At 40.4% G+C, this 10635-nt stretch overlaps 1 pseudogene; it reads right to left on the bottom strand.

Moving 5' to 3' along the window:
- Window positions 1–3155: 3155 nt before the first annotated feature.
- LOC129408209 (5S ribosomal RNA) lies at window positions 3156–3271 on the bottom strand (annotated as a pseudogene).
- Between the last annotated feature and the right edge of the window lie 7364 nt (window positions 3272–10635).

The raw sequence follows: 10635 nt of genomic DNA, 5'->3' as shown, positions 1-10635 counted from the left end.
ACAATTTTTTACATACATTTGAATGAAATAACTCTCCCAGGATAAGTGACATTTATTTTAGTAATGTAATTAAAAATGTACTTATTGGAGTAAGTTTTAGACATAATTTTTACTTAATATATTTGACAACGTTAACAGTACTCTTACTTGAGACAAAAGTTTTGATTAGTCTCCCACTGTGAGTAAGTCTACAAAGTGACAAAAGCTGTTTACAATATGAAAATGATTTGAATATTTGTGTTTCTTGCACCACGCCTTTAAATTCCTAAATTGCGCAAAAGTGACTCTTGTGAGCCAGATCTTCAAAAACAGACCTGGAGTTGTTTTGTTTCATTCACATGTTTGAGTAACTCTTTATTATTAGTCTGTCTACATCTCCATAGCTCAGAATGCCCTGCTCCACCTTGTGATGTCATGAAGTGTTCACAGCTACATTTAGTTCAGTAGAGATTTGCAATTCTAGGGCTGAAATCGTCCAAATGATTTTAGTGAAGCTTTATGGATTTTCAAAACACGGTGGAGCACTTCCTGTATTACCACATGACATCATAAGGTGGACCAGAGTGTTTTCAATTTTAAGAGAAGAACTCAAAAGCCTAAATATGCAGGGTTTGTGTGATAAACATGTGTGAATGAAACAAAACACAACTTTGTCATGAGGAAAATGACATCAGAAAATAGTGCAGTATGGGCCCTGTAATATGATTCTCATTTCTGTGGTCTACTACTTTTGAAAATACAAGAAGAAACAAAACAACAAATAATGTAAGAATTCAATTGCATTAACTTCAAATGATAAATCCTTCAGGAGGGTCTGGCTGTAACCTCTGAGCAGTTGTCATATTGTGGTATAATGACAAACCTGCTTAATCCTCAAGTTAGACATGACCCAGGAATAAAAGTGAGTCAGTGTATGAGCCATGGCAGGTGTGTGTGTGTGTGTGTGTGTGCGCGTGTGCGTGTGCGTGTGTGCGTGTGCAGCCTCTCTGTCTAACTGTGACCTCATGGTGTTGGTGTTAGTGTAAACTCAGAGCAGAGGGTGGGCTGGGGGACGCTCATCACTTTTACTCATCTTGTGAAACCACAATATGTGTCAACATGACTCATTTGACTTGACTTGATAGTACCTTGTAGGGTTGTCAAGTATTGGAAGTCAGACACTCATTTGAGCAAGTACAATGATTGAACAATGTCTAATTTTGAACTTTATTAGAACTACTATAAGATCTCATGCAACAGAACATAAAGAAACCACTATTATTTAGTTTAAAACTTAATTCTATCACTAAAAGTACCATATTTTTCGCACTAATTAGTCGCTCTGGATTATAAGGTGCACTGTCATTAAATGGTCTATTTTCAAACTTTTTTCACAAATAAACTGTACCGGACTTTAAAGGAAACCCAACAGTGTGATGGGTGAGTGGTTTTGTTTGTTTGGTGCGTTCACGGTGACTCTGGGTTTTGTTCAGTTGTGGCGTGTAGGGAGGGTGTGTCTGGGACCAATGGATTGTCGGCGTGTTCGCAGTGACTCAGTTGTTCAGTTGTGTCAAGAAGTGGCACATTGCACTCACTTTTTTCGATTCGTTCCTCGTCAGGCGTGGAGTGATGAGTGTGTCTGTGAGTGTTTTTGACTGTGCGGTCGTTGTCTGCTCTGTCTGTGTTTGCGTGTTCGGCGGGTGGTGTGGCTTTGTAGTTTAGTGAAGTCGTGCTGGGACACCCAAGTGGATTTGTGTATAGAGCGCTCACAATTGTTTTTTGATGGGGTTGGAGGCTTAAGAGTGCGCCTAATAGCCTGGAAAATACAGTAGTTTCATCTTCATTTTGATGTGGAATTTTGAATGAATTCCTAAGTGTCTAAATCTAAAGTTATCACGGGAAGCCCACGTTAGACATAAAACAAAAACATAAATTTCCAAAAAGCTTGCTATAGTAAACAAAGTGAAATATGACCTTGATCAAAATGCCCTTTGTACATTCTGCTGTTCATTGGTTCTCTCTTATTTCACTGTGTTGAAATGTGGGGGACACTTACCAATGTCCACTTCATCCATTCATTATATTACAGAAACGAGCTCTGTGAATCATCCATAAAGTTGTTTTTTTAGAACACAACCACAATCTTTTTTATTCAATCAAAGCTCCTCAAGATTCCTGAACAATACAATATTACACACTGGTAATTTTATTCAGAACGTGCAATAATTTACTAGCACCTAATAATCAAAGCTTGTTCAAAATGTGAGAGAGAACTTATAATTTAAGAGGGTATGGACATTTCAAATTGCCTAATGTACGAACTACCCGTAAAAGTGTCTGTGTGTCTGTGTGTGGTGTAAAACTCTGGAACAGTCTGGATACATGTCTCAAGCAACAACAATATATCCAGAAATTCAAGTTGTTCTATAAACATATGATCTGGTCACAATATATGGAGAGTGGGTCATAATATTGGAACAAAACTGCCTCTGTAGCGCTGGTTTATATTTGTTGTTTTCTTGCCATTGCTGGTATGTGCTACATTGTATTTGTTGTTTCTTACCATTGTCTGTATCCTTAACTTTACCATTGTTGGTTTGCTTATGTTCTACTATCAAACTATAACTAAACTTTGTCTGCACTTGTAAATAGGTTATATAGTTAAAAATGTCTGATAAACGCAAAAGAAGCTCATTGTGTTAGATTATGAAGAGTAGGGGTGGGATTAAATAAGTTTTCTTCTTCCCACTCCATAACAAACAAACAAAACAAAAAAAAATGTTTTTTGTTTTTGTTATTATGATTTCATGATTTTTATGAATGTAAATCTTTACTTGCCCCAAATAAATGCATAAAATAAAAAAAAATCGTGACAACAGTACATTGCATCATTACTTTGACTTGATTTATGTTTGATTGATTGCATTTACAGCGCCTTTCAAGTTACCCAAAGCACTTTACAGTTCATTATTCAGTCACTTCACACTCAGTGGTGGTAAACTACTATTGTAGCCACAGCTGCCCTGGGGCAGACTGACGGAAGCGAGGCTGCCAATCTGCGCCATCGGCCCCTTTGACCACCACCATCACTCATGCACACACCACTTTCCTACTAGGCAATGTGGGTGACGTGTCTTGCCTAAGGACACAACAATAGTTTTTTTGCCACTGGCGCCTCACTGTGGCACCTGGAATTCCCAGTGTCTCCCATCCAAGTACTACCCAGGCCCAGCCTGCTTAGCTTCTGAGATCTGACGGGATCAGGCTTTGACAAGCTGGTATGGCCATGGTATGAGTGACCAGGGTTATCAGATACTTCATTGCCCCACTGGAAAATTTGTCGTCTTCTTTCAGGAACAGGGGGCGATCGTAGTGCAGTGCCTGGGGACCTGTCTCGTCATTATAAACTCTTTCTGGTCACGGCCACATTGGTTACAGGATACTCCACGGGGAGAAACGCGTAATCTCTGCACAGAAAGATCCCACGCTGGCCCGAGTCCAACCCATCTAAGACGTTCTGAGGTGGCATGAGCAGAGTGAGGTCTTGAGTTTGCATGTTCAGCCTCATGACCATCTGCCAAGTTGTGTTTGAACTATGGACTCTGTGCTCAAGTCCTCACAGCTGGATTTTTACTGTTAGACAAATGAAGCATACGCCATCTCTGGTCTCCTCTTACAAACCTCTCATGAGCTGCTCCAGTGTGTGTCCAGATTTAAATGCACCCTGTAAGCTTCTTCTGATTAAGGATTTGTTCATAAGAATAAGCGAGAGACGTCTTAGATTTGGTTCATTTGTTTTACTTAAGAGGGATTCAAAGTATGAGTGACATTTTGAAAGAAGGGTCATTTTCAAGTCTTAAAAATGTTAGATCAGAACACAGAAACCCAAGTCTCTCCTCATCTGGTTTTGGATCTAGGCTGCTGTGGTTCTGGAGAGAGGTTATGGTTGTTGTGGTTCTGGATAGAGGTTCTGGAGAGTGGCTTTGGGCAGCTTTAACTCTTTTATAATAGTTCTAGATAATGATTCAGGATCGAGTGGCTCTGGACATTGGCTGCTACAAGTGGTTCATACGATTATCATGGTTCTGGATAGACTAGGCTGGTGCAGTTGTGGATAGGCTGTTGGATCTGCGGTGCCTGTGTATGTGCTGAAGAGAATGCCTGGGTTGGGTCCAGTCACAGTGGCTCATTGTGCTGCACCTGCCACCTCTCTGTCACTGACCAAAATAGAGCGCCGCATTCACACAAGTTTTTCCATTCACAAAAGCCATGTCCTGGACTGCCACTGGCTCCGCTTTCAACACGCCAACCGTCCAGCTTCAACTCTGCCTTTGTCTCTGTCCATGTGGCTCTCTGAAGAGGAGGTCCATAAGGTTTTGTTCTGGCTCCAGTCATCTTTACATTTACTGTGAATGAAAGTAATGTGTAGGGTTGTCAAAAGTGTTGGAAATCAGATACTAGATACTCATTTGAGCAAGTGTCACTGCTAGAAAAGTTCCATTAATAGAACAAAATGTGAGATTTCATGCAACAGAACATAAAGAACGCACTATTATTTTGTGCTGATGCAGCATGTTTTATCTTATTATGATGAATCTGATGACGTTTGAAGATCATTCACTGCTGATTGCATCATCCAAAACACACAATGTAATCACCATTTCTTGGCCTTTTTAAACAGCCACACTGAGCCACCTGAATGAAAGAATGAGACATATCTACATCCATTTAAGTGCTGATGAAAAACAATCCCCAACATGGATAAGTAGAAAATCTGTGCACACATTTCCACACCTGGTGAATTCAACAAATGTGTGCTGACATCACTCGCTCGATAAAGGAGCGGTCGCGACAATGCAGATTCTTCTAACAAAACAGCTTTCCCGTTTGTTTTGAATACATTGTAGGCTGATGAATTGTCTTCAGTCATTGTCTCTTGTGAGTTTTAAGCCATGTTAGAATATGGTTACTCCTCAAAAACCAGACCTGCCGATGTGCTTTGTTTCATCACACATGTTTAACTGATCTTTATGTGTGTGTCACATAAATAAGCTGCTTATAAATATGGTTGGAACTGTTGAAGTGTTAGAAATGTTTTACTTTGTGTGAAAAGGGGTCACTATTAGAAGTCTATACTTTGTCCATATTATTTATTTATTTATTTATTTATTTATTTATTTATTGAAACCGGGACAGCGCATAATTTTTACATGAATCTTAACAGGAGAGATGCATGTACCAGGTTGTAGCACCAGTGTTTATTTCCACCTGTCGTCCCAGGGCAGGTTCATTGATTGATTCTTTTAACTGACCTTAGTCATCACCTATTCTTCTACAGAGCTGTGTAGCATGTTTTGGGTTGATGGGGGAAACCGGAGTGCCCAGAGGAAACCCATCCAGACACGGGGAGAAACATGTAAACTCCACACGGGGATCAAACCCGGAACCTTCTTGCTGTGAGACATGAGTGCTCGCCACACAGCCACCCTGCCGCCTTTGTGCACATTTTCATTCACATTGATGCATGAAACAATTATTTTAATAAACAAAAAAAAAAAAAAAAAAAAAGAAAAGCCTTTATTAATCTGTCTACGTCTCCAAAATGTTCAAAATGCTCTGTTCCACCTTGTGATGTCATGAAGAGGTAGTAAATGTGCTTTGTGTGTTTAAATGTGTGAATGAAACAAAACACAACTCAGTGTCTGTTTGTGACAAGGAAACGACATCATAACATGGATCACGAAATGAAACATGGATATGAAAATGTGGTGAGTCCTCTGGAGCAGTGTAGTCTGGATGCCGAAGATTCACGGGCAGAAGTACTTAGGTGAAATATATTGGCCTGTGTATGTTTTTAGTTGATTTATGAAAACTAGAACAACCCAAAGCTTTTGATGTTGTTGCTGTGAGGCAGAGTGCTAACGCCGTAGTGTCTGTGTGTGCTCTGTAAAGAGAGGCCGGTCTTTTTCTGTCCTGATCACTGACACAGATTGGAGGCGGGTCTTTTTTTAGCCTGTGTAAAAGTGGAGCGCTGGTGGTTGGCAGAGAGGTGATCGTAGGAGGTGTGAGACGGTTTTCCGGTGGAGCTGGTGTTGTGTCAGTGCTGTTGCTGCTTCTGTCACAGGGGACAACAACATGGATATAATCGTAATTATTCAGGTCACAATATCATCTTAAGAACTTGTAAATAATTGTGACCAAGTTTCAATTTACTCCTCAAATATATAAGCCTAAATGTAACATAAATTTTGTGATATCATTTCAGATGGGATAGATTGATTTCATATAATTGGCCACAAGGTTGAATGTTAAAGCTGCACTACATACTGCATTTTATTTTATTATTTTTTATTTATTTTAAGATTTACAGATTTGCAGAAGGCACCCGAGAAAGAGGGATCATAAAACAATCAAACATTTATTAGATTAAAATGTAGGGAAGTGAAACAGGCAGTCCTAACTCTGACCCCTAACCTAAACTAACCTCTAACCCTCCAAACAGACACATGTGTTCAATGTCCTGATACAGTAGCACAGTGAAGCACAAGTAGCAGCAAAATCAGTTTAAGAGAAAGTGTGATTACAAGCTGCAATAGAACAGGCAGCTAAGAAACAGTAGTGACGGCGGAGATGGGTCAACTGTGCAGCATTTATAGACAATTAAAAAGGAGAGCAGACCAAAGACACACACCTTTCAATAGAGGGTCCACCACCTGCTTTTCTCCTGAAGACTGGAATGAAGACTGGACAATTTTCGATTAATCATTAACGTTTTTATATAATAAGCATCATTATTATTATTATTACTATTACTAAACTACATAAATAAACTCAACTTTACAACATATAAACCATCACCACTCTAGAGCCACATCAGGCCGTTTAACATTAGAATGTGTTTAATGCAACTTTACGCAAGTAGAAACAAAACTTAAAACCACATGACTCATTTGCATAAACTAAGCTGAGGAAAAAAAGAAAAAAAACGCTCTTGTGCACTGATGCAGTTCAGCTTCTTTCGGACTAACTCAGTCGACTCAGTGGAATATGAGTGTTCTTTCTGTGACAGAGGGATGTTGATGATGATGAGTCTGTTCTGTGTGTCGCGATGACATTCGGTTTGTCAATTAGCAATGAACATAATCAAGGAAATTCTAACTGATCAATTATTGATTAGTCAACTAATCGTGCCTGTCCCTAACAGATATTGCCCAATAGTACTTGTTCCAGAATTTGCCAGGACTTGAAACCATCTCCAGGCTCTGCTCAGTAGAAGAGGAGCCATGGTGATTGTAGTGCACTGGGTTTGCATGTACCAGCAGTGAGGGAGGGAGGGAGTGTGGGAGGGAGGTGGTTCTTTGTCACTATGGGCTTAAGGGTCTTAGGTGGCTGCTCTAAGTGTGTGTTTATGCCGCCAGGAGGGCTTTACATTCACAAATCTCATTATGGAGGCTTGTGATGTAGGCCTAGCAGTGGGCTCTGTGCCCTTGACCGTGACCCCACCTGAGCCTGCTGACATATGAACTGATTTAACTTTTAAGAATCAAACGAGACAGTGACACTGACCTGCAGTCTGGTCTGTGTAACAGCTTTTGGAGTATGTACAAATTAAAGACCCAGCAGATTTTTTTTTCCATGTATTTGAGCAAAATGTGTCCCAGTACTATTTTAAACAGCTCTTGAAATCAAACCAAGTCTGCTACGTCCTGTACACATCTAATTAGAAAGCATTTTATTGTCTGATAATCAGGAACGTAGTGTTAGTATGCTAATTGTTGGTAGCTTTACCCTGATACAAAACTCTGCTCTGGTCTCTGAAAGTTGTGAAAAGTGCTTATAAATAACGTAGTGAGTAATTAGGATGCTCAAAATGCATAAGATAAGTGAGGAAGAACTTTGCACCACTGAAAACTGTTTAAATGAACTCCTTCTATTTTTCATGTTTAAGACCGTAAACATGTGATATGCCTTTAATGCAGCTTTATGCTCAAAAACACTTTTCCCACTCTCTTCCCACTGGTCAGCCTTCGTCATGCTCCGTGTGAGTGGCAGGAGGATTTAACCAGTCAGAGAGAAGTGTGTGGACTCTCAGAAGCAGCAGCAGAAGATGGGTCTAGATCAGTTTTGAATATATCCCTGAACATTGAGCTGAACAACTTTTACAACATCAGCAATCTATTTTTGTTTTTCAAATCAATCTCTGTACTCTGAGGAGACAGGATATTCTGTTTTCTGTGCTTGCTCAGCTTTGGAATGTTATGCAGCACCAACAGTTTGAATTCCATGGCACAATGTGTTTGTAGAAAGTTGTTTTGGATGAGTCTTGTGCAGCTGTGGCGTGTGAGAGCCGCTCCTTTAGACCAAGGCCCCGGGTGTGAGGGTCCCGGGTGTGAGGGTCCCGGGTGTGAGGGTCCCGGGTGTGAGGGTCCCGGGTGTGAGGGCGATGGTGACCGCACATGTCTCAGGGCTATTCTGACTCTACAGATGGTATCACTGAACTGAGAGAGTCATGAGAGTGTGATTGGTTTTATGAAATGAGTCATGATTTGTGAACGGATCTCACATCCCTTGGTTTGGATGTCCGGTTGTGTTCCAAAGTTGGCCAAAATTCTTAGCATAACTTCCCATGTGGAGGCCTTAAATTTTACAGTTTGTGAACCATTTAACCAGAAGAGAACAGTGTTTTGTAAATAAATCTGTATATGGGTTTCAGAATAGTGAATAATTTGTAATGTTGCCATGGCAATTAACAATGTAAAATCACCATTATCCTGTGAATGGTGAAAGGTCCTCAAAATATCACAGATAATGGTAAATGTTCATATTTTTATACATATATTTGTACTTTAGGACTAGGGACAGGCATTCGATGAAATTTTCTTAATCGATCGTCGGAAGAATTAACAATCGATTATCGATTAATCATTAATGTTTTTATATTAAAATGATCATCATTATTATTATTATCTGCACTACTAATCTGCATAAATAAATTCAACTTTTCGACTTATAAACCGTAACGACTCTAGAGCCACATCAATCCGTTTGAGATTATAATGTGTTTAATTAAATTTTTGCGCAACTCTCACAGAAACAAAACTTAAAACTGCATTGCTCATTTGCATAAACTAAGCGAAGGGGGAAAAAAAAACAGCTCTTGTGTCGCTGATGCGGACTTCTGTCGAATTAAAAGACATGACTCAGGTGAATACAGGTTAGTGTGACCAGATTTGCGTTTGTCAAAACCAGGACACCGTACGGGGGGAGGGAGGTGGGGACTCGTCTTCGACATTGCGCAACTCTCACCTGGCAAAACTTTTTCCCACTGGACACAGAAATATATGTGCTGCTTTATCCACTGTGCACATGGACTCACACTTGTCCCGAACGCAACGGAAAGCGTGGAATTTCTTGTACAAGTCATCGTTAAATACACATTTGTGCTTCAGTACGCTGCAATCTGACCGACTGTTTCTGTTTGTGTCTCGCTCCTTCTGATGCAGAGACACATGTACACACCTGTTTGGTGACGCTACACACAGCAACCTACATTCGGTTTGTCGATTAAAATGAACGTAATTGATGAAATTATTAATGATCAATTATCGATTAATCGACTAATCATGCCCATCCCTATTTAGGACTTTAGTTCAAGGAATCCCTCACCCCCTCACACCTGTGTACACACACACTGTACAGTGGATCTGACCACTCTACCAATTTCTAATGTTGTTTCTTATATCGAGAACAGGAATTGAACTGCCAATCTACAGATCAGTGGAGAAACACTCAACTGAGACACCAACTGAAATACTGTCGCCCCCACTGAGCTACCAAACCTCAGGTCTAGACTCTTCAAATTGGGTCTCTTTTGCCCTCTGTTTAGTCCAGATGTTGAGCACTTTAAGACCAGGATTAGTACTCTGGTCTTTATCTCGTCCTGGTGGGAGCTGGAGAGATTTTCTGGTTGAATATCCCACGTCAGAGTCCAAGTATTTCTAAACACAAATGAGACACATTGAGCAGAGTGACTTATTGTGGACATGTTCTGACTTGAAAAGGACAGAGCCAGATGACACCTGTTTGAGAACTGGCTCATCCACTGATGTCATCTTTTCAAATCAGTGTTTTTCTTGCATTGGTTTTACAGCTCTTAGTTCAAACTTCTCTCAAATATTAATGCTCTGAGACATGAAAAATAAAAACAAACATGGATCAGTTGTTTAAATGTAATCTAATCTCTGAAACTCTGAGGAAATGGCCAAATGAAATGCTGTTCTGTGCTTCCAGCCTGACCCCTCAGTCACCTCACAGCTGGATGAGCTCACAGACCATCAAACATGGCCGACAGAGGGGTGTTCTGTCCACATGTGTACCTCCAGCTCTGGTATGTGTCTGCAGAGGCATCAGATCCATGTGTAGACCCTCCATATATCTCCTCTGAACCCCATCCATCTGCCCTGTCCTGCTGGGCTGAGGGGCTGGACCAGTGGGGGTGTGGAAGGGCATGATGAACAATACCACAGTATTATTCCCTCATCATTAAACTGGGCTGAACTATATTGGAAAATACCAGTATTATGATTAGAATTCAGTCACTGAGCTGCAAAAGGATGGAGGATTCAGATCAGAGATATTTTTGTTTTCACAAATGTG

The sequence above is a fragment of the Boleophthalmus pectinirostris genome, unplaced genomic scaffold (assembly GCF_026225935.1).
Source record: "Boleophthalmus pectinirostris isolate CB_2022bp ecotype Guang Dong unplaced genomic scaffold, ASM2622593v1 HiC_scaffold_15, whole genome shotgun sequence".
NCBI classification, from domain to species: domain Eukaryota; kingdom Metazoa; phylum Chordata; class Actinopteri; order Gobiiformes; family Gobiidae; genus Boleophthalmus; species Boleophthalmus pectinirostris.
This window is presented reverse-complemented; position numbering and strand designations above follow the sequence as displayed.